The sequence below is a fragment of the Chiloscyllium punctatum genome, chromosome 7 (assembly GCF_047496795.1).
Source record: "Chiloscyllium punctatum isolate Juve2018m chromosome 7, sChiPun1.3, whole genome shotgun sequence".
In the NCBI taxonomy this organism is placed as follows: domain Eukaryota; kingdom Metazoa; phylum Chordata; class Chondrichthyes; order Orectolobiformes; family Hemiscylliidae; genus Chiloscyllium; species Chiloscyllium punctatum.
Window position 1 is genome coordinate 10069067 of NC_092745.1, and position 23717 is coordinate 10092783.

A 23717-nucleotide genomic window follows, 5' to 3' on the forward strand; every position below is an offset into this window, starting at 1 on the left:
TTAGCTGCTGTGATTGTCACTGATTAGACACTTATTATTAGAGATTCTGACCACAGCAGAAAGCCCCAGTGTAAAAAAAATCTGCAAAGACTGTCAGGTCGCAAGGTTGAAACTTCACCAATAGAGGAAGTGAAAGAAGGAGCTCGGAGCAGCTGGACGGTTGTTACTGAGATGATTTGTTACTGTGAACCATCTGCACTCCTTGGAATCTGACAGCACAGGAGGCTGATTCTGTGATTTTTTTTGCATTAACAGTCCGGTTTTGGAAAAAGTGTCAGTCACTCTCTCACAAACACACACGCCTGCACTTGGAGATCAGAAACAGAATCCAGCAGCAGCTCTGTCTCCGAGCTGTGGAACCTGCAAAGAATTGTTCCCTCATTCAGTTTTTAACTGGCAGGATAGACCAAACAGGGGAGACAACACAGTGGTGTGTACAATCGGAAGGGAATTGCCCTGGGAGTCCTCACCATTAACTATGGAACTCATGAAGCCTCATGACAGCAGGTCAAACATGGGGAAGGAAACCTCCTGCTGATTACCACATAGCACCGCCCACCCCTCCAACCTCAACTGTGCAGTCAGTCCTCCATGTTGAACAACACTTGGAGGGAGCACTGAGGGTGGGAAGGATGCAGCAGTAAGGGACTTCAAAGTCCACTATCAAGAGCTGCTCAGAAGCATCACTACTGAGCAAGGTGGTCAAACTCCACCTGTTTCAGCTGCTGGACTGGACCTGGGGCGGGTGGTGAGGGAACCAACAAGAGGGAAAAACATCCTCACTATCACCCTCACCAATCTGCCTGCTGTATCTGGTGTATCTGTCCATGACAGTACCAGTAAGAGTGACCACTGCACAGTCCGTGTGGAGACAAAATCCCATCTTCACATTGAGATTACCTTACATTTTGTTGGGCAAGAGATACAGTATGTCAGGAAGGACTTTGTTTTTTTGCAGCAATTGGTAATGACTTGGAAATTAGTGCCCATTCAGGTGAGGCAGGTGAAGACACTCAGTGACTACAATGACAGATTGATGGGCTCTTGATGGAAATAAACCTGCAAGGCCCTGGGGGTCGAGTAGGGGAGGGGGTGGGACTGACTGGATAGCTCCATGAAATGACAGCATTTCCCTGACAGGCTGAATGTTCTCCCCCTGTGCTTGAAATAGGTCTCACTCAATGAGGGGTTCACAATTGGAGAGTTTGGATGCAGTAAATACAGGACAAATTGTTTCTCCAGGCAGGAGGGTCAGTCACCAGAGGGCACACATTTCAGAAAGGGTCTGAAGGACAAGAGAGAAGATAGGAACATTTTTATCCAGCGAGTTCATCATGACTGTCTGCAAGGTGAGTGGAAGTGGATTCAACAGCAACTTTGAAAAGGGCCTTTGGAGAAATAGCTGAAAAGGAAACAACTGCAGGGTTTTCCAGGAAGGGCTGGGTCAATGGGACTCATTGGACTCATTTGACTAACAGTCACTATAGGCCCAGTGACCTCTGTCTGTGCTGTGTAAGAGCTTACACACACTTAGTCTCACCTTTACACAAAGACTGGGAGAAACAGACAACCCAGTTTACAGAAGAGTGTTTCCTCAAGGAAAACGTTCTTGAACCAACTCAGGGAACAGGCCAGACTAGATTTACTGGACTACATCAGCAAATCAATGGCAAGGGGACAGTGAACCAAACGTAATGGCACTCACCAGTATATTCAATCGCACAACAATTGAGAGGGGAAGGGATGAAGGGCACGAGGTCAGAGAGATCTAGGAATCTGAAGGCTCTGCTGTCAATGGTGGGATGGAGGAAGCAGCAATGGGCAGGAGACCAGCGAGAGAAGATGGAAGGGGGAGGGAGGGAATGTGAGTCTGCAGCAGGGCACAGAGTGAGGGAGGAGAAAAGCCATGTAGGCAATTGGCTGGCAGTGAGGTCAGGGGTCATTCTGGAACAACACATGGAAAGACAGGGAAGAGACCACGCCATATCAGACAAGCTGGCGTTAATGGAATTTGGCTTCAGGAAGCTGGGAGAGGGCATTGGAATCATATAGTTAGAAGGCGGGACAAACAGTAATTAGGGTTTCTGTGGTCAAGGGGCTGAGGTAGTGCAGAGACGGACAATGTCATGAAGACTGAAATAAGAGACCGACGTGATGGAGAGTATGTGGGGTTTGCAGCTCAGGTACTGGACAGTCCCGAGGGAAGGAGGCCCATGTTTACTGGTCTCTTCTGAAGCATCCAGTGGGAAGTAGGTCCATGTTTATTGGTGCCTATTGGAGGTTCCAGTGGGAAGGAGGTCCATGTTTACTTGTCCTATGGGAAGATGGACTATGGAGACATCATCATCGAGTTATGGAGGTTTACAGCATGGCATCAGGCCCTTCAGCTCTACTCATCCATGTCGACCAAGTTTCCAAACCTGAACTTGTCCCATTTACCTGTGTTATGCCCAAATCTCTCCGAATCCTTCCTATCCATGTTCCTGTAAAAATGTCCTGGAAATGTAGTAATTGTACTCACCTCGACCACTTCCTCTGGCAGCTCATTGCACATACATGCCATCCTCTGTGTGAAAAGGTTGCCTCTCAAGTCCCTTCTAATTCTTTCCCCTCTCAACTTAAATCTATTCCTTCTAGTACTGGACTCTCCTACCCTGGGGAAAAGACTTTGACCATTCATCTTATCAATGACCCTCATGATTCTATAAACCTCTATCTGGTCACCCCTCAATCTTCTGCGTTGCCTTGAAGAACATCTCAGCCTATCCATCCTCGCCTGAAATTTCAAACCCTCCAATCTTGGTAATATCCCTGTTAATCTTTATTTTATCCAAACCGGTATAATAACTTCCTTCCTATAGCAGGGTGAGCAGAAATGTGCACAGTGTCCAAATGTGGCCTTCCCAATGCCTTGTACAGCTGTAACATAATGTCCCAGCTCCTGTACTCCCTGCTTTGACCAGTGAAGGTGAACGTGCCAAATACCTTCTTCACCACCCTGTGATATCACTTCCAAGGAACTATGTACCTGTACTCCTCAGTCTCTCTGTTCAACAACACTCCCCATGGCTCTACCATTAATTGTGTAATTCCTGCCCAAGTTTGTCTTACCAAAAGGTAACTCCTTCCATTTATCGAAATTAAACTCCATCTGGATTTGTTGACCCACTGGCCCAGTTGATCAAGATGACATTGCACTCTTGGATAACCTTCTTCCCTGTTGACGATGCCAACAATTTTAATGTCAGCCACAAACTTACTGAGCATTCCTGCTATTTTCTCATCCACATTGTTCATATCAATGATGAACAACGGTGGATCCAGGATCGATTCTTGTGGCAGACGGCTGGTCACTAGCCTCCAGTCTGAAGAACATCCGTCTCTCACCAGCCTCTGCCTCCTACCATCAGGCCAATTTTATATACAATTGGCTCGCTCGCCCTGGATCCTATGTGATATAATCTTACTGAGCAGTCTGCCATGGCGGGGGGAGCCTTGTCTAAGGCCTTGCTAAAGTCCATGTAGACAGATTGTACTGCTCTACCTTTATCTACCTTCTTGCTTACTTCTTCAAAAACTCAGCCATCCATTCATCTCCATTGGAAATTCCTGTAATTAGGAGGCCCATGTTTACTGGTCTCAATTGGGAGGTTCAGTGGGAAGGAAGGAGGTCCATGTCCCTCCATTGGGCAGCCCCGTGAACTGATTTCCATGTTTGTTGGACGATGTTGGAGTGTCCATTACATCATGGATGCCATGGTTGATGTGGGGCCAGTTCCCTTCTGTTCTAACTGTGATGCTCTGAACATTATCTCAGTGAAACACCTTGACTCAGAGACTGATCATGGAATGGGAAGGAGAGGGGAAGGGATTGGAACATGTTGTGAATGGACAGGATGGGTCACTGGGTCAGAACATGTCCTGCCCCTTTCCCTCCAGCTCACACTGATGGCCTGAGGATCTCATCTCTCTGCTTGGCCTTCATGGAATGAGGTTTGTGTCCAAACCAGTCCCCAGTGAGAATACGCCAACAGCACAGAACTGCCCTTCATTTGACAAGAATCTGTCCATCTTCAGAAGAGAGGCTAAACCTTGGTCACTGTGGCAAATCGGGCCTGACATCAGGGGAAAAAAAAACATGCTTCTGGGGTCAAAGGTTAACATCCATTCTTTGGGCAGAGCAGAGGGAGATTTATTCTGCATTCAACTGTCATCACCTGGGACACTGTAAGAAAGGGAGAGAAACGAGATAGAAAGAGAGAGTTAGAGGGAGAGTGTGTGTGTGTAATTGAGGGATAGAGGGAATAGCATCTGAGACAGTGTGAGATATGTGAGGGGACCGAGAGAGGTAGAGGGAGGTAGAAATGATGTGGTTGATGGAGAGAGAGAGAGAGAGAGAGAGAGAGAGAGAGAGAGAGAGAGAGAGAGAGAGAGAGAGAGAGAGAGAGAGAGAGAGAGAAGAGAAAGAGAGAGAGAAACAAGATGTGATTGAAAGGGATGGAGAGAGAGAAAGAGGCAGGATGGGTGTGATACCAAGAGTGAAGGGAATCGGGAGAGAGAGGGTCAGGTTGAATGTGAGAGAGAGAGAGAGACATGAGTATGTTTAGAGACAGAATTACAGAGAGGGAGGGAGTGAGACTGTAGATTGGGATGCAGCGATGGAGGCAGAGAGACAGAGGGAGGAATAGAAAGGGACAGATAACATTTGGAGGCTTTGAATTGAAGCGAGTGATGGAGCGAGTGACGGAGACAGAGAGAGAGATGGAGAAATAGAGATTATCTGACGGAGTGAGGAACCGTGAGTGGGTTGGAACGAGTGGCTATGAGAGAGGGAGAGAGAGAGAGAGAGAGAATATGAAAGAGATTAAAAGTGGGAGAGAGAGATAGAGGTAGTGAGAAAGAAGTGGCAGATTTGAGTCAAAAAGGGAGATAGAGAGAGAGAGAGGTGGACAGGTCGTGGTCACCACAATCTGGGAAAGATGTAATTGTACTTGAGAGGGTGCAGAGATTTACCAGGATGCTGCCTGCAATAGAGAGTCAGTTATGAGGAAAGATTGGAAAGGTTGAGGCTCTTTTGCATGGAGCAGTGAAGGTTGAGAAAGAACCTCATTGAGGGGTATAAGATTATTCAGGGCTGTGATATGGTGGGTAGGAAATAAAAGCATCAATAAAACAGTTATTAATGTGATTCTCAGTGTTGTGTCATTATTCTAGTCACAAACAACTATTTCCCAGTGAAGGGGTCCATCCTGTTGAATATTAGATACAGCTGGGCTTTGGAGAAATATTGGGCAGATGGAGTGTAATGTGGGGGACAAGAATCACAAAGTTAGTACGCAGCGACAGCAAGTGAATCCGGACGCAGAGGGAGTGTTGGTGCTCATTGTAAAGGGAATGCAATCTGAAAGCAGTGACATTTTACTGCAGCTGTACAGGGGTTAGGGTTAGGGGCTTGGTGAGAGCACATCTGGAGTATGGTGTCCAGTAACAGGCTCCTTATTGAAGAAAGGACAGGAGCTGCATTGGATGTAGTTCAGGGAAAGTTCCCATGAATGATTCCTGGTGTAGAGCGATTGTCTTATGGGCAAAGGTCAAACTGGTTTGGAATCTGATCCCTGGAGTTTAGAAGAATGAGAGGGAATCTCATCGAAGATATAGAATTCTTAAGGGCCTGGACAGGGGAAATGCTGGATGTTTCTCCTCATGGGAGAATAAGGGCGACACAGAAAACCACTGGATAACCACTAGGACAGGATCAGGAATACAGGAGGACCAGAAAGCTGAACTGTATCTATTTTCGTGTAAGGAGCTTGATGAGTAAGGTGGTTGAACTGAGAGCATTAACCAGCACGTGGGAATATCATATTACTGCAAATGCTGAGACATGATTGAACAAAGATAGGACTGGCAGCTCAACATTCCAGGTTAGAGAAGTCTCAGGTGGGATAGAGGGAATGCAGGAGAGGTTGGTGTATTGCATTATTGATAAAGGAGACCATCACTGGGGGATTTAAGGAGCATTCCTTGGAAGGCATTTCAAACGAGGCCATCTGGGTGAAGCTAAAAATACAAAAAGAACAATCACATTTCTGGGATTGTACTATAGACCTCACAATAGTCAGATGGAGAGAGAGGAGTAGATATGTTAGCAAATCACAGAGAGGTGTGAGAGGAATAGGGTTATGTTAGTAGGGAGTTTCAACATCTCAATTATGAACTGGCATTGCCTTTGTGTGAATGGTGGAATGTTTAAAGTCCATCCAGGAGAGCTTTTGGTGCCAGTGTGTAGATAGTCCTTCTAAACATGGGCAGTGCTGAACTCAATCCTAGGTAATGAAACCAGTCAAATAGTTGAAGAGTCAGTGGGTGAGCATTTTGCAGATATTGAACATAAGTCCATAAGTTTCATAGTTATTATGGAAAGGAATAAGGGTAGTGCAGAAAGGTAAGTGTCTAAAGTGAGGCAAGGCCAATTTCAATGTCATGAGACAGGATCTGGCAAATATAGACTGGGAGCAGCTCCTTGCAGGTCAGTCTACATTTGGAAAGTGGGAAGCTTTTTAATGTGAGACAGTGAGAATTCAGGGCCAGCTCAGAAAGAAAGGCAAGGGCAGCAACTCCTGGGATCCTGGATGTCAAGGATTATGGATAGTTTGGGAAAGGAAAAGGAGGAAACCTTTGTCAGTGACAGAGCATCAAAAACAAGGGAGGCCCTTCAGGAGGAGAGAATGTGTGGGGAGGTGCTTAAAAAAATAGGAGGGCAAAGTAGAGCCATGAAATATCTTTGGCAGCCTGAGCCCCTCACCCCAGAATGCTTAAAAAAAAGGCACGAGAAAGAATAGATGCACTTGTGGTCATCTTTCAGAATTCTAGACGCTGCAGCAGTTCCTATGGATTGGAGGGCGGCTAACATAACCCTACTGTTTAAGAAGGGAGGCAGAGACCGGTTAGCGTGACATCAGCAGTGGGAGAAATACTGGAGTCCATTATAAAAGATGGGCAGCAAAGTTTGTTGTAACCTGCATCTTATGAACTAGCATTCTTGACAAACCGGCAAAAGTTATATCCCTCAAATGCCACAAAGTTTAATGCATCATTTTGTCCAATTATTATACATTTATAATGTACTCATTTCAATGTAAACATACTTGTTGTTTAATTGAACATGCACGTGAAATATCAACAGTTGATTCAATTTCGAGTCAATTTCTCCTCAAACTCGGCAACCTGCCGCAATGCCCGGGTATTTGTTTGTTGAACACAATTAATATGAGAACAATAAAACGTATTATAACATAATAAAAAACACTACAACCTATCTTATGGTTTAACTTAACTTTGGATGATCACATACCACCCCACCAGAAGTTGACCAGATTCCACGTGGTGAAGTCTTCTTGTTCTTCTGATGGTCTTGGCGGTGTCTTCTCTTTCAGTGGTTATTCTCGAGTTACCACTCTCTGAGCGGTTTTATGGTGATTCTTATCCTTCCAAGACTTCACGTCTTTTTGGGAGGGTGTGGAGGATCTGCCAATGGAATGATCAGGTTCATTTACCCTGATCAATCAGATCCAACCTTGGGTTGTCACATCGATGGCCCAAAAGCGACATTCCACTATCCCATTCAGGTCCAACTTCAGGTCTGTATTACAGGGTCTGTAGCTGTCAGGCTTGTTCGCAAACTATCTCTGGGTAGCTGCAGCCTGTCTGCATTCTGCAGAATGTGGATGAGCACAGAGACTTTGGTCAAGGCTGGGTTCTACTTCCCAGCATGCTTCAATCATTGTTCATTTTTGTAAGAATTTACTATTGTCCATCTTAAGATTATTATTTCAGTGGCCCGTCTGGTCAGAAAGGCAAATACAGTGATGACATTTCTTTTGTGATGACTTGAATGGATGGATTTCCACTGCTCTGAAAGACTCTGGTCAGACTACATTGGAGTATTGTGTACCGTTTTGGGCCCCATACCTCAAGAAGGATGTCGCACCGCTGAGCGTGTTCAGAGGAGCTTCATAAGAATGGCCCAAGAATGAAAATCTCAACATATAAGGTTTCTGGGTCTATACTCGCTGGAGTTTATAAGGATGAAGCGGGCTGTAATAGAAGCTTCCAGAATACTGGTTGCCTGGTCAGAGTAGATTTTGGGAAGATGCTTCCCCTGTTAGGAGAGAATGGATTCAAGGACATAACCTGAGAGTCAAGAGAAAATCTTTAGAATGGAGATAAGAAGATACATCTTCAGCCTGAGAGTGGGGAATCTATGGTGGAATGGCCATTTCCTTCCCTAAACTACATCAGTGTACCAGGTACGTTTTTCTCGGAATCGATTCATAACCACCATCAGTCTCTTAATTCCAGATTTGAATTTAAGCTCCGCCACTTGTGGCAGGATTTGAACCCAGGTCACTCGAACATTATCTGGGTTTATCACGTAAGACTTCAATGACAACACCACAAGATCAATGACTTGCCCAATCCTCCACAGTGTGGCTCATGTATGCAGTATGATATGCACTGGGATTTGCCTTCATGTTATCGTTGACTTCCTTATGTATGTACATGTAATACATACCATATAGATGATTTTTCTCCTTTATGCAATTCCTCTTTAGTGTTTAGTATCTCTTTAATTATTGCCAATTTCTTCAGCTGTCCTGCCTTGACTGTTCTTTTCTTCCCCCAGTCCACCCAGGCCAAATCCTTCCTTAGGTCAGTTTAATTATCATTGCCTAACACTAAAACACTCATGTATGACTCAGTCTTCACTCAATCTGAATGTGAAACTCCAGCATGTTGTGGTTATTCCAAGGCAAAGCTCATCCACCAATCCTTTCTTGTTACATAATATCAAATCTAAATTAGAATAGATTCCCTACAGTATGGAAACAGGCCCTTCGTCCCAACAAGTCCACACCGACCTTCCGAAGAGTAACCCACCCATTCTTATTTCCCTCTGAGTAATGTTACCAACTCTATGGGCAATTTAGCATGGCCAATTCACATGACCTGCACATCTTTGGACTGTGACAGGAAATCCACACAGATAACGCGGAGCATATGCAAACTACACGCAGACAGTCCCCCGAGGCTGGAATCCAACCTGGATCTTGGTGCTGTTAACAACTGAGCCACCATGCCGTCCCATTCTCTGGTTGGTTCCATGACGTCCTGAACTCAGAAATAATCCCTCATACACTCTATGAATCTTTATGCAAGGATATCACTGTCAAGTTGATTAATTGAGCCAATTTGCATGTTCAAACCACCCATAGTTACTGTTGTGCCCTTGTTACAAACCCTCATTCTTTACTACCTCAGAAGTACTTTGGGGGGACAGTGGCTGAAAATTCCTCTTCCGAAGAGGTTTCTTCTCTTGCTTTTTATTTGCACTGAGACGGACTTCAATTTTTTTTTGCACAAAACACTTTGAAACGATCTGAATACCGACTTGCATGAACAAATGTTTATTTTCTTTACACAATCGAGAATTTAAGAGGGCTAAAAGTGATAATGAGATATCGTTAGCAAGCAGAGTTGAGTAAAATCCCAAAGAGTTCTTTTCATATATAAGGAGCAAGAAGGTAATTAGAGCAATGTTTGGCCCAAAGAAAGAAAGTTATGCGTGGAGTCAGATAAAATGGGTGAGATTCTTAGCGAGTACTTTGCATCTGTATTCACCAAGGAGAGGGACATAACGGATGCTGGGGTTAGGGATAGATCTCTGAGTACTCTGGGTCAAGTCGACATAAAGAGGGAGGAAGTTTTGGATACTCTAAAAACGTATTAAGCTAGACATGTCGCCAAGTCCGATGGGATCAACCACAGGTTACTGAGGGGTGTGAGTGTGGAAATAACTGGGGCTTTAACATATATCTTTGCAGGATGATTGAACATGGGTGAGGTCCGGGAGGACTGGCGAATTTCTAATATTGTCCCCTTGTTTAAGAAGGATAGCGGGAATAATCCAGGTAATTGTAGACCGGCAGGCCTGATATCAGTGGTAGGGAAGCTGCTAGAGAAGATATTGAGGGACTTGAGTAAGGCGTTTTATTAGGTTCCCCATGGTCGGCTGATGGAGAACATGATGTCGCATGGGTTTCAGGGTGTTTTATGCAGCTGGATAGAAAACTGGCTGGGCAACAGAGACAGAGACTAGTAGTGGAAGGTGATTTCTCAACATGGAGACCTATGACCAGTGGTGTGCAACAGGGATCCGTGCTGGGACCACTGTAGTTTGTGATATATATATCAATGATTTGGAAGAAGGTATCGTTTGCCTGATTAGCAAGTTTGCAGATTAAACTAAGATTGTTGGAGTAGCAGATAGTGAAGGAGACTGTCAGAGAATACAGCAAATATAGATAGATTGGTGAGATGGGCACAGAAATGGCAGATGGAATTCAATCTGTGCAAATGCCAGGTGATGCATTTTGAAAGAACCAGTTCAAGAATGAACAACACAGTAAACAGGAAAATCCTGTGGAAAATCCACTTATAGCGAGATCTGGGTGTTCGGGTCCATTGTTTCCTGAAGACACCAACACAGGTCAGTAAAGGGGTCAGGGTGGAATATGGCATGCTTTCCTTCGTTGGATCATGTGTGGAGTACAAGCGCTGGCAGGTCATGTTACAGTTGCATAGAACTTTGGTTTGGCCGCATTTGGAACACTGCATATAGTTCTGGTCACCACATTACCAAAAGGATGTGGATGCTTTGAATAGGGTACAGTGTAGGTTTGGCAGGATGCTGACTGGGTTGGACGGTGCTGGTTATGAAGAAATATTGAGTAGATTAGGACGATTTTCATTACAAAGTCGAAGTTTGAGGTATACAAAATCAAGACAGATATACACAGGGTGGATAGCAAGAAGCTTTTCCCCCAGATTGTGGAACTCAATTACTCGGTGTCATGAGTTCAAAGTAAGAGCGGAAAGGTTTACGGCAAATATATGCGGGAAGTTCTTTATACATCGGGCGGTGGCAGCCTGGAATATGTAGCCAGCGGAGGTGGTAGGGGCAGGAATGATAGCATTATCTAAGATGTATTTAGACAGAAACATGAATGGGCAGGGAGCAGAGGGATACAGACATTTAGAAAATACGTGGCAGGTTTAGAAAATAGGAGGATCTGGGTCAGCACAGGCTGGAGGGCCGAAGGGTCTGTTACTTGTTGGAAAGTTCATTGTTCTTTATCATTCATTCTAAAAATAGCAAGTTTTCAACTTATTGTATGCTACAATTTAATAATATAAACAACTTATTTATTTGATATTGCATGTCAATTTATTGTCATTTCTAAATTACAGTCACAGGGTCAAGAGATGTACAGCATGGAAACAGACCCTTCTGTCCAACTTGCCCATGCCGACCAAATATCCCAACCCAATCTAGTTCCATTTGCCAGCACTCAGCCCATATCCCTCGAAACACTTTCTATTCATATACCTATCCAGACGCCAGCTAAATGTTGCAATTGTACTAACCACCCACCATTTCCTCTGGCAGTTCATTCCACACACGTACAACCCTCTGAGTGAAAGAAATGCCACTTATATCTCTTTTACATTTTTCCCATCCTAACCAAAACCTTTGCCCTCTAGTTCTGGACTCCCCCATCCTAGGGAAAAGACCTTGTTTATTAACCTATCCATGCCCCTCATGATTCTTCAAACCTCTATAAGGTCACCCCTCAATCTCCAGCGTTCCAGGGAAAACAGCCCCAGCCTGTTCAACCTCCAGCTATAGCTCAAACCCTCCAACCTTGGAAACATGCCCGTAAATCTTTTCCGAATCCTTTCAAGTTTCACCTGATCGATCAGGTCCTGGGGATTTTTGCATCTTCATGCATTTCAAGACATCCAGCACTTCTTCCTCTGTAATATGGACATTTTTCATGATATCACCATCTATTTATCCGTATATCTCTCTCGCCCATGTCCTTCTCCTGAGTAAACACTGATACAAAATACTCATTTAGTATTTCTCCCTCTCCTCTGGCTCCACACAAAGCCGCCTTGCTGATCTTTGAGGTCTCTTTTCTCTCCCTGTTTACCCTTTTGTTCTCAATGTATTTGTAAAATCCTTTTGGATTCTCCTTAACTCTATTTGCCAAAGCTATCTCATGTCCCCTTTTTGCCTTCCTGATTTCCCTCTTTAGTGTACTCCTCCTGCCTTTATACTTTTCTAAGGATTCACTCGATCTATCCTGCCTGTACCTGTCATATCCTTCCTTCTCATTCTTAATCAACCCCTCAATGTCTTTCGTCATTCAGCACTCTCTATACCTCCCAGCCTATCCTTTTACCCTAACAAGCATATTCTGTCTCTGAACTCCGGCTATCTAACTTCTGAAGGTTTCCCAGTTTCTAGCCGTCTGCTTATCTGCGAACATTTGCCGCCATCAGCTTTTGAAAGATCTCCTTTCTCCAATTTAGAACTTCAACTTTTGGGTCTAGTCTATCCTTTTCCATCATTATTTTAAAACTAACAGAATTGTTGGCAAATAACTGAACCTCACACATTTCAGATGAGAAATTAAATCGATTGATTATATTTAAATGTTATAATTCTATTTAATTGTTCAATCAAATGCTCACTCTGAATATTCAATCTGTCAGATTTCAACTATTTTGCAAATGATAGAGCAACAATATATGCATTTGAACACTGAGTTTCAATGTGTAATTGTGATCACCATCACAGTCAGACAACATGCTCTTTTTCGATACAAAACAAAATGTTCATTCTTTACATTTGTATCATAAAAGTCTTTCGGTGTTTATAATTTAATTCCATCAACATAGAATCAATTTTATTGTCTTCACAGATGATGCAGTTATTGTTCAGTTGAATAATTGTAGCTCATACGTTATTATTGCACGATTCACAAACATGGCAAACTCCTGATTATTGTGCAGGGCCGTAAACCCATTATTTTGCATCATGACCGACATTAGAAGTGGATTCCAAAAGGGTGAATCCGGGTACTGTGCTCCTGGACCTCACAGCTGCATGTAGCACTCAGAGAGACACTGGCCTGGTCCTGAATCTGTGAAGAGAGTTTCCAACCTGGGTCAGGGCAGTCATTCAAACATTCCCTCACAGAGAATCATTTGGAATCCAACTTGAGCAGGAGGAAACTAGCCAACAGGCTATCACTACTCTCAGTGTAGGTACAAATGCTGTCTAAATTAAATGCCAATGACTGAGCAGGAAACATGCCTTATAAATTCATCATCAGTCAGAGCCTGGCCCAGGGAGCAGATGCATGGACATGGAGTATCAGAATCACATTGCGCAAGTTACTTATGGTGACGAAATCTGGCATGTCCCCCATTTGCACCCTGGACCAGACACTGGGTGAAAACGTTCACAATTGACAGTCGATTGCAGTATTTTGTGTCTCAGAGTAAACCCTCTGAAACTATATCCAATAAGTGTACCTTCACATTCAACAGTACCAAAATAAAATTATACATGTCTGTGGATGGTCAGATATTAATTCATAGGTCACCCAACAGAATGTATCTGAAGAAATCAGGAGCAAATGGCATGCCAAAACCCGTTTAATAACTGAACTTGGTGGATTTTGTCTGGTCTAGATAACCACACATACTGTGCTGACACTCAGGTAAATGTAACAATTACATCAAAACTGGTCTAACGACCCTCCCCACCTTCCTGACCTCACACACCCCACTCCCTCATACACCTCACTCCCTCACACTTTCACCAACTGATGAGAATCCACAATCTGATGAAACTTGAAACATTGAATGGTACAGCACAGTGCAGGCCTCAATGTTTTGTCAGCCTTTTATCCCTCTCTAAGATCAGACTAACCTACGTAACCTTCAATGCGCTAACTTTCGTGTGCCTACCCAAGAGTCTTCTTAATTATTCCTAATGTATCTGAGTCTACTACCAGCGCTGGAGGAAAGCCCTAGCCGCTCAACCTTTCTTTATAAGACATGCCCTCCAGTCCAGGCAGCACCCTGGTAAGTCTCCTCGACACACTCTCTGAGGCTTCCACGTGTTTCCTATAATGAGGCAACCAGAACTGAACACAATATTCCAAGTGTCGTTGAACCACAGCTTTATAGATTGAAGAAATAACCTCTCTGCTTTTAAACTGAATCCCCCTGATAATGAAAGACAACACACCGTATTCCTTGTGGACAACCCTATCAACTTGGGAGGCAACTTTGAGAGATCTATGGACAATGACCCCAAGATCCCTCTGTCACTCCACACTGCCAAGAATACTGATTTTAACCCTGTATTATTTATGCAAATGCAACCTGCCAAAATAAATTGCTTCACACTTTTAAAGGTTGAACTCTATCTGCCACTTATCAGCCCAGCTCTGCATCCTGTCAATAACCTGTTCCAACATACAATAGCCCTCCACACTATCCACAACCCCACCAACCTCCATGTCACTGGTAAAGTTACGAACTTACTTGTCCACTTCCTCATCAAAGTCATTTATAAAAATCACAAAGAGCACAGGTCCCAGAGCCGATCCCTGTGGAGCACCACTGGTCACTGAACTCCATACTGTATACTTTCCATCTGCTACCACCCTCTGTCTTCTGTGGGCCAGCCACGCCCGTATTCAGATAGCCAAGTTTCTCTGCGCCCCATGCTTCCGTACCTTCTGAATGAGCCTACAATGGGGATCGCCTTGCTAAACTTCTTGTTGACCACATCTACTAGTCTACCTTCACCAATGTGTTTTTTTTTACATCTTCAAAGAATTCAATAAGATTTCTGACGGATGACCTGCTCATCACAAAGCCATGCTGACTATCTGTAACCAAACTGTCGTTTTCTAAGTTATTGTAAATACTGTCTCTCAGAAACGTGTGCAATACTTTTCCCACCACTGATGTAAGACTGACTGTTCGGTCATTCCCAGAGTTATCACTATTGCCTTTCCCAAACAAGGGAATAACATTTGTCACCCTCCAAACATCTGGCTGGCACTGCTCCAGTGGACAGTGCGGACACAAAGATCAACGCCAAAGGCACATCAATTTCTCCCGTCACTTCCTGGAGTAACCTAGGGTAACTCCATCTGGCCCAGTGGATTTACCTATCCTTATGTTTGTAATTCATTCAATCAGTGTATACATCCCTTCAATTTTTGTACACCCTGTCCAACCAACTGATTGATTGCTTTCCAATTCAGTGCAGTATACAGTGCTGCCTCCCTGAGTAAGTACAGTTCACAACATTTTGTGAATAATGGAATGAAAAAAATAAAGGAATGCACCAATGCCTTCCTGATGAAAAGATTATGGTTGAAATATCGACTCTCCTACCCCTTGGATGCTGCCTGACCTGCTGTACTTTTCTAGCACCACACCTTTTGATTCTGATCTCCATCACCTGCAGTCCTCACTTTCTCCATTACTGAGGGGTGTCCCCTCTGCACACTGAGTGGGCAATTAACCATCAGAAACTCATTGTATGTGGAGCTGGCTGCTAAGTTCTGGAAAGTTGCACTTGATGAATACATTTTTTTAAAAAGAAATTACAATTCCACAGATATTCATTCAGTGCCAGAGTTAGAGTTGTGGTTCATGGTTTCAGCAGCTTGATTACAAACAGGAAATGACTGAAGAACGCCGATGTACAAGGTATTCCAGGAATTATATTCCAGCTTACGTTAATGCTGGGAGCATTTTCAGACAGGCTGACAGATAGGATAAGGGAATGATTTGACATGTGGAGGTGTGACATTTTTACCATCACAGAGGCGCATTTGAGGGAGGTCAGGGCTAACAAATCAATACTCTGTTGCACTGGAAATATAGGCAGGACAGGGCAGGGTGTTAAAGAGGATGTGGTGTTGCTTTATTAATTAACAAGCCAGTTATTGCTGAAAGGATGGTCAATATCTTGGAAGGGACTTCAAATGAGGCTTTGAGGGTCGAGGTTTGAATCAAAATGATGACACACACACTGCTGTTTAAAGCACATTTTAGCTTACAGTGGGGAAACAGGCCCTTCGGACCAACAAGTCCACACAGACCCTCAGAAGAGCAACATTAAGATTGACAAGTCGCCAGGCCTGGATCAGATTTGTCCTCGGCTGCTTTGGAAAATGAGAAATGTGATTGCTTCGTCACTTGTGAAGATCTTTGCATCCTCGGTCTCCACTGGAGTCGTTCCTGAGGACGGGAGAGAGGCAAATGTAATTCCTCTCTTCAAGAAAGAAAATAAGGAATTCCCGTGCAATTACAGTCCAGTAAGTCTCACATCTGCCGTCTGCAAGGTGTTATAAAGGATTCTGAGGGATAGGATTTATGACCATCTGGAAATGTATGGCTTGATTAAATGCAGTCAATATGGCTTTGTGAGGGGCAGGTCATGATGAGGGTCGAGCTGTGGATGTGGTGTATATGGACTTCAGCAAGGCATTGGATAAGTTTCCCCATGATAGGCTCATTCAGAAGGTCAGGAGGAATGGGATTCAGGGGAACATAGCTGTCTGGATACAGAATTGGCTGGCCTACAGAAGACAGCGAGTGGTAGTAGAAGGAAAATATTCTGCCTGGAAGTCAGTGGTGAGTGGTGTTTCACAGGGGTCCGTCCTTGGGCCTCCACTCTTTGTAATTTTTATTAATATCTTGGATGAGGGGATTGAAGGAAGGTTTAGCAAGTTTGCAGACGCCACAATGGTTGGAGGTGTCATTGAAAGTATAGAGGGCTGTTGTAGGCTGCAGCGGGACATGGACAGGATGCAGGGATGGGCTGAGCATTGGAAGATGGAGTTCAGCCTGTATAAATGCGAGGTGATTCATTTTGAAAGGTCGAATTTGAAAGCTGAGTACAGGATTAAGGATAGGATTCTTGGCAGTGTGGAGGAACAGAGAGATCTTGGTAGGCAGGTATAGGGATCCCTTAAAATGGCCACCCAAGTGGACAGGGTTGTTAAGAAAGAATATGGTGTTTTGGTTTTCATTAACAGGGAGATTGAGTTTAAGAGTTGTGAGATCTTATTGCAGCTCTATAAAACTTTGGTTAGACCGCACTTCGAATACTGCATCCAGTTCTGGTCGCCCTATTGTAGGAAAGATGTGGATGCTTTGGAGAGGGATCAGAGGAGGTTTACCAAGATGCTGCCTTGACTGGAGGGCTTATCTTAGGAGAGGTTGACTGAGCTCGGACTTCTTTCATTGGAGGGAAGGAGGAGGAGAGGGGAGCTAATTGAGTTATACAAGATAATGACAGGCATAGAGAGAGTTGAAAACTAGAGACTATTTCCCAGGGCAGAAATGACTAACGCGAGATGTCATAGTTTTAAACTGGTTGGAGGAAAGTAAAGAGGGGATGTCAGAGGCGGGTTCTTTACACAGAGAGTTGTGAGAGCATGGAATGCGTTGCCAGCAGTAGTTGTGTAAGCAAGGTCATTGGGGACATTTAAGAGACTACTGGACATGGATATGGTCTCAGAAATTTGAGGGTGCATACATGAGGATCAGTGGTCGGCACAACATCGTGTGCTGAAGGGCCTTTTCTGTGCTGCACTGTTCTATGATCTTTTTTCAAAGTCGTTGCACTTCATAATAACTTGGTCTTGGGTGTGGAACTGCGACCAATCATTGTAATGTTCCATACTGTGACTTGTGCACTGTTTTCATCATATTGTTATAAAAATGAACTGAATAAAGGGGGGATGTTGTGTTTATTGGACCATCTAAAAGTTGGTATTACAAAAGGATGTCGGACCTTCAGTAAAAAGACTTAGCTGTTAATGGTTAGAACAATGCTGCAAATATTTACACAGAGATTTCCAGCTCAAGTCACACACAAGGATGTTGGGCGAGGCTGATGCCAGCCATTAATGGAGCTGCACAATTCTGTTTGGATACTGACATTGTGGAAATAACATGCACTGGATATTGTTTATGAGGGATTCAAAGTAAGATGCTATGTGCTGCAGGAGTTCTTCACCTTAATCACACATTCATTCAGGATTGGGTCCAAGGTACAGAATTACAGAGTTTGGGTGGCTCACCAGAAGGGGTATACTTGCAAGGCATGGTTGTCTACAGGTCATTGTTACAAATGTTGAACTGCATCTGGAGTAGCGCCATTGGCTAGTCCATTGACCAGTCTGCCCCACACACATCTCCCTGTTGTTCAGGTATGTCTCTTACCAGTCTATTGTGAGAGATTGTGTGAGTAACTATCCAGCTCAAGTTAGGAAGCTCTCTGAACAGAGTTTGGAGATGGCCAGTGTTTTGGAGGTCATGGTGAGGGCCAGTAAAACTGTGTATGAATGTAATTTTATTCACAATGTCATTTCCAACAGCTTTGCTGCCTGCAAGATGGTGTGTTCACTGAACTGAACATGAATTGGCTGTTTACTACAGTCAATGAATTGTGTAATAATTAGGTGTGCGCTCTGGTATATCAATTATTGTTCACTTCAATTGTTTTCAACTGAAAAAAAAGATGTTTGATTTATTTGAAAATATGGAAGACACACAGTGATATTAACTCTTCACTACAAAATGTAATAGTGACCTGTTGCATATTTCCCATAGACTAATCAAGCAAAATCAATTATTGTCTGGAAAGCAAGATTATGTGAACAGGGCGATGTCCCAGGCAACATCACCATCCTCTCTGGGATGTTCTGTCCCACTGACAGGACACAGCCAGACAGAGGGGGACAACTCCTGGACATATAGTCAATATAGGGCGGCATGGTGGCTCAATGATTAGCACTGCTGCCTCGTAGCACCAGGGACCCAGGTTTGATTCCAGCCTTGGGCCACTGCCTATGTGGAGTTTGCATATTCTCCCCGTGTCTGCAAGGGTTTCGTCCCACAGTCCAAAGAAATGCAGGTCAGGTGAATTGGCCATGGTAGTGGGTTGCTCTTTGGAGGGGGTTGGCGTGGATTGGTTGTGCTGAAGGATCTGTTTCCACACTGTAGGAAATCTAATATAATCATAGTGTTCAGCATTGATATTGGATCCTGTGGCGGCTCGACTGCTCTGCGGCAGGTTATGGCGAACCAATAAAAGGGAAACCTATAATTCACCACATCATCACCGATCTGCCTGCTGCAGATGCATCCCACCATTTTATATATCGGTAACAATGTTCACTGCACAGTCCTTATGGGAAAAAGGGCTAAATTCACATTTTGCTGACCCTTCACACAATGACATGTACTTAATGGCACAGACTTTAAACAGATTAAGCAACAAATGATGATGCATCCATGAGGTACAATGGCTCATCAGCAGCAGCACAATAAATATTCTGTACAACTCATACAGTCCGCAACTTACTGGGCCGACATACCCCCCACTGTACAGTAACCATCACGGCCCAACATACCTCCCACTGTACAGTAACTACCACGGCCCGACATACCTCCCACTGTACAGTAACTATCACAGCACGACATACCTCCCACTGCATAGTAACCATCACAGATCGACATACCTCCCTCTGTACAGTAACCATCACACCCCGACATACCTCCCACTGTACAGTAACCACCACACCCCGACATACCTCCCACTGTACAGTAACCATCACGGCCCAACATACCTCCCACTGTACAGTAACCATCACGGACCGACATACCTCCCACTGTACAGTAACCATCACAGCCCGACATACCTCCCACTGTACAGTAACCATCACGGCCCGACATACCTCCCACTGTACAGTAACCATCACAGCCCGACATACCTCCCACTGTACATTAACCATCACAGCCCGACATACCTCCCTCTGTACATTAACCATCACAGCCCGACATACCTCCCTCTGTACATTAACCATCACAGCCCGACATACCTCCCTCTGTACATTAACCATCACAGCCCGACATACCTCCCTCTGTACATTAACCATCACAGCCCGACATACCTCCCTCTGTACATTAACCATCACAGCCCGACATACCTCCCACTGTACAGTAACCATCACAGCCCGACATACCTCCCTCTGTACATTAACCATCACAGCCCGACATACCTCCCTCTGTACATTAACCATCACAGCCCGACATTCCTCCCACTGTACAGCAACCATCACAGCCTGACATACCTCCCTCTGTACATTAACCATCACAGCCCGACATACCTCCCTCTGTACATTAACCATCACGGCCCGACATACCTCCCTCTGTACATTAACCATCACAGCCCGACATACCTCCCTCTGTACATTTACCATCACAGCCCGACATACCTCCCACTGTACAGTAACCATCACACCCCGACATACCTCCCACTGTACAGTAACCATCACACCCCGACATACCTCCCACTGTACAGTAACCATCACACCCCGACATACCTCCCACTGTACAGTAACCATCACAGACCGACATACCTCCCTCTGTACAGTAACCATCACAGCCCGACATACCTCCCACTGTACAGTAACCATCACACAACAACATACCTCCCACTGTACAGTGACTATCACGGCCCAACATACCTCCCACTGTACAGTAACCATCACGGTCCGACATACGTCCCACTGTACAGTAACCATCACGGCCCGACATACCTCCCACTGTACAGTAACCATCACACCCCGACATACCTCCCACTGTACAGTAACCATCACGGTCCGACATACCTCCCTCTGTACAGTAACCATCACACCCCGACATACCTCCCTCTGTACAGTAACCATCACAGCCCGACATACCTCCCACTGTACAGTAACCATCACACCCCGACATACCTCCCACTGTACAGTAACCATCACACCCCGACATACCTCCCACTGTACAGTAACCATCACACCCCGACATACCTCCCACTGTACAGTAACCATCACAGCCCGACATACCTCCCTCTGTACAGTAACCATCACAGCCCGACATACCTCCCACTGTACAGTAACCATCACACAACAACATACCTCCCACTGTACAGTGACTATCACGGCCCAACATACCTCCCACTGTACAGTAACCATCACGGTCCGACATACGTCCCACTGTACAGTAACCATCACACCCCGGCATACCTCCCACTGTACAGTAACCATCACACCCCGACATACCTCCCACTGTACAGTAACCATCACAGCCCGACATACCTCCCTCTGTACAGTAACCATCACAGCCCGACATACCTCCCACTGTACAGTAACCATCACACAACAACATACCTCCCACTGTACAGTAACCATCACACCCCGACATACATCCCACTGCACAGTAACCATCACAGCCCGACATACCTCCCACTATACCGTAACTATCAAGCCAGTGAACAACCCTGGGTCAGTGACGAGAACAGAAGAACATGCTGGGAGCAGCACCAGCCAGACATGGAGACGAGGGACAAACTGGAGAAACTCTTACTGCCTTCAGCTGCAAAACTGGACGACTTGTATTCCGACAGCATATGCAGCAAATGATGGACTGAGCTCAGTGATCCCACTATCAATGGTTCAGATCTATCCCTGAAGTCCTGCCACATGTGGTTATGAAAGATAGTGGACAATGAAAGAGACCACTGGAGGAGGCAGCTGCTGCTCTCCAACAATGAAATCCCCAAATATTGGGGAGCCCAGCCCATCACGATATAAAACAAAGCTGCTGCATTTGTTACAACTTTCACCCAGGTGGTCTGAACAGATGATCCATTTCAGCCCCCTTCAGTAGGCCCCAGCATCACTGGCCCCAATCTTCAGACAATTCAATTCTCTCCACACAATGTCAAGAAATGGCTGGAGATACTGGAAACTGTGAGTTAAGTCCAAAGATTGACACAACTCTAACCAAGCTGTTCCATTCCAGCAAATACACTGACACCTACCAACAATGAACAATACACAGGGCCGTTGCATTGCAGCCAGTCACTGACTGATCGGTGTAGGGTCTACCATAGAACTGTGAAGGAAGGTGTCAGCAATAATGGGTTCAATCAGCAATAACCTGCTCAGTGTCATTCAGTTAGTGTCCCGTCAGGCTCACTCAGATGCTGAATCCATTGCAAGCTCAATTCAAAAGAGGGGAACTCCAAAGGGGCAGTGACAATCAAGGCACCATTTAACAGGGTGTGACAATAGGAGCCCGAGTAAAACTATAGTTGATCGCAATCTGAGTGAAGTACTCTCCCGGTTGGAATTATCCGCAGCAACAATAACGTCAGTTGTCAGTGTGAATAATAATCCCCAGCAAAAATAACGTCAGTTGTCAGTGTGAATAATAATCCCCAGCAACAATAACGTCAGTTGTCAGTGTGAATAATAATCCCCAGCAACAATAATGCCTGTTGTCAGTGTGAGTAATTATCGCCAGCAACAATAATGCCTGTTGTCAGTGTGAGTAACTATCGCCAGCAATAACAATGCTTGCTGTCAGTTATTATCCATTACAGTACTTACAGTGTGGAAACAGTCCCTTCGGCCCAACAAGTCCACACCAACCCGCAACCCACTCCCCTACACCTAATACCACGGGCAATTTAGCGTGGCTAATTCACTTTTATTGCATTTTTTGGATTGTGGGAAGAAATCGGAGCACCCGTTGGAAACCCACGCAGACACGGGGAGAATGTGCAAACTCCACACAGAGAGTCGCCTGAGGCGGGAATTGAACCCGGGTCTACTGCTGCTGTGAGTGCTAACCACTGTGCCACCGTGCCACCCAAAACAATCATCCCCAAAAACAATAATGCCTGTTGTCAGTGTGAGTAACTGGAACTCCAGAAGAGCTTTGCAGCCATTCCTCTGAAAAGAGAGTGTCTGAAGCTCAACCATTTCCAGCTGCTGCAATTCCCTCTCTCCATCATAAGGTCAGACAGGGGAATGGTCACTGATTGTACCATTCCTGAAACAGGCCATGCTGAAGTACAACAAGACCTGGAAAACATCCTGGTTTTGTCTGACAAATATCAAGTAACGTCCGTGACACTCTGTCAGATACATGTGACAACAAAGAATCAAACCATCATTCTTTGATTTTCAAAAGCATTCCCATCACTGAGTTCCCATTCACTAAGTCCCCAACACGGTGTTTATCAGCATCCTGGGTACTATCATTGACCAGGAATTACCTTGGACTAACCATATAAATAACACTGCCTTTAAGAGCAGGTGAGAGGTTAGGAATTCTGCAGTGAGGAACTCACCTACGAACGCTCCAAAATCTGGAGCCATCTGGAAAGAAAAGGATAGTATTTAGGGAATAGTGATCATAATTCATTTGATTTTAACGCAAGTATTGTAAAGGATGAAGCTACACTAAGAAGACGCGGTCTAACTTTATTTCTTCAAGTAAACAGAAACAAGTAACTAGAAGATAAATCAGAATCAGAGCAGGTAGTCTGAGAGGAGATTAAAGTGGTTCCAAGATAATGTGTTTTCATAAAGTGAAAACGGTCATGCTGCTAAATCCAGGACTCACTAGAAATCTAGGAATACAAAGACAGAACAGGAAGCCTTACATCACACAACGGGAACGCAATACTACAGATTGACGAGAGGAGTGCGGAATATGAAGGTGTGAGATCCAAAACAAAATTAGAAAGCAAACAGTGTGTGTAAAATGATGCTGTCAAGAAATATCACGTCATCTTTAGCAGATTTCTTTTCAGATCAGAGAAACAAAAGTAAAATAAGGAATATAAAAGGAAAGCAATAGAAACTGTCGAAGGTTTGTATATGGGTCTGAGTTTCAATTAAAGCTTAAAGGACCTCACGAATGTGGGC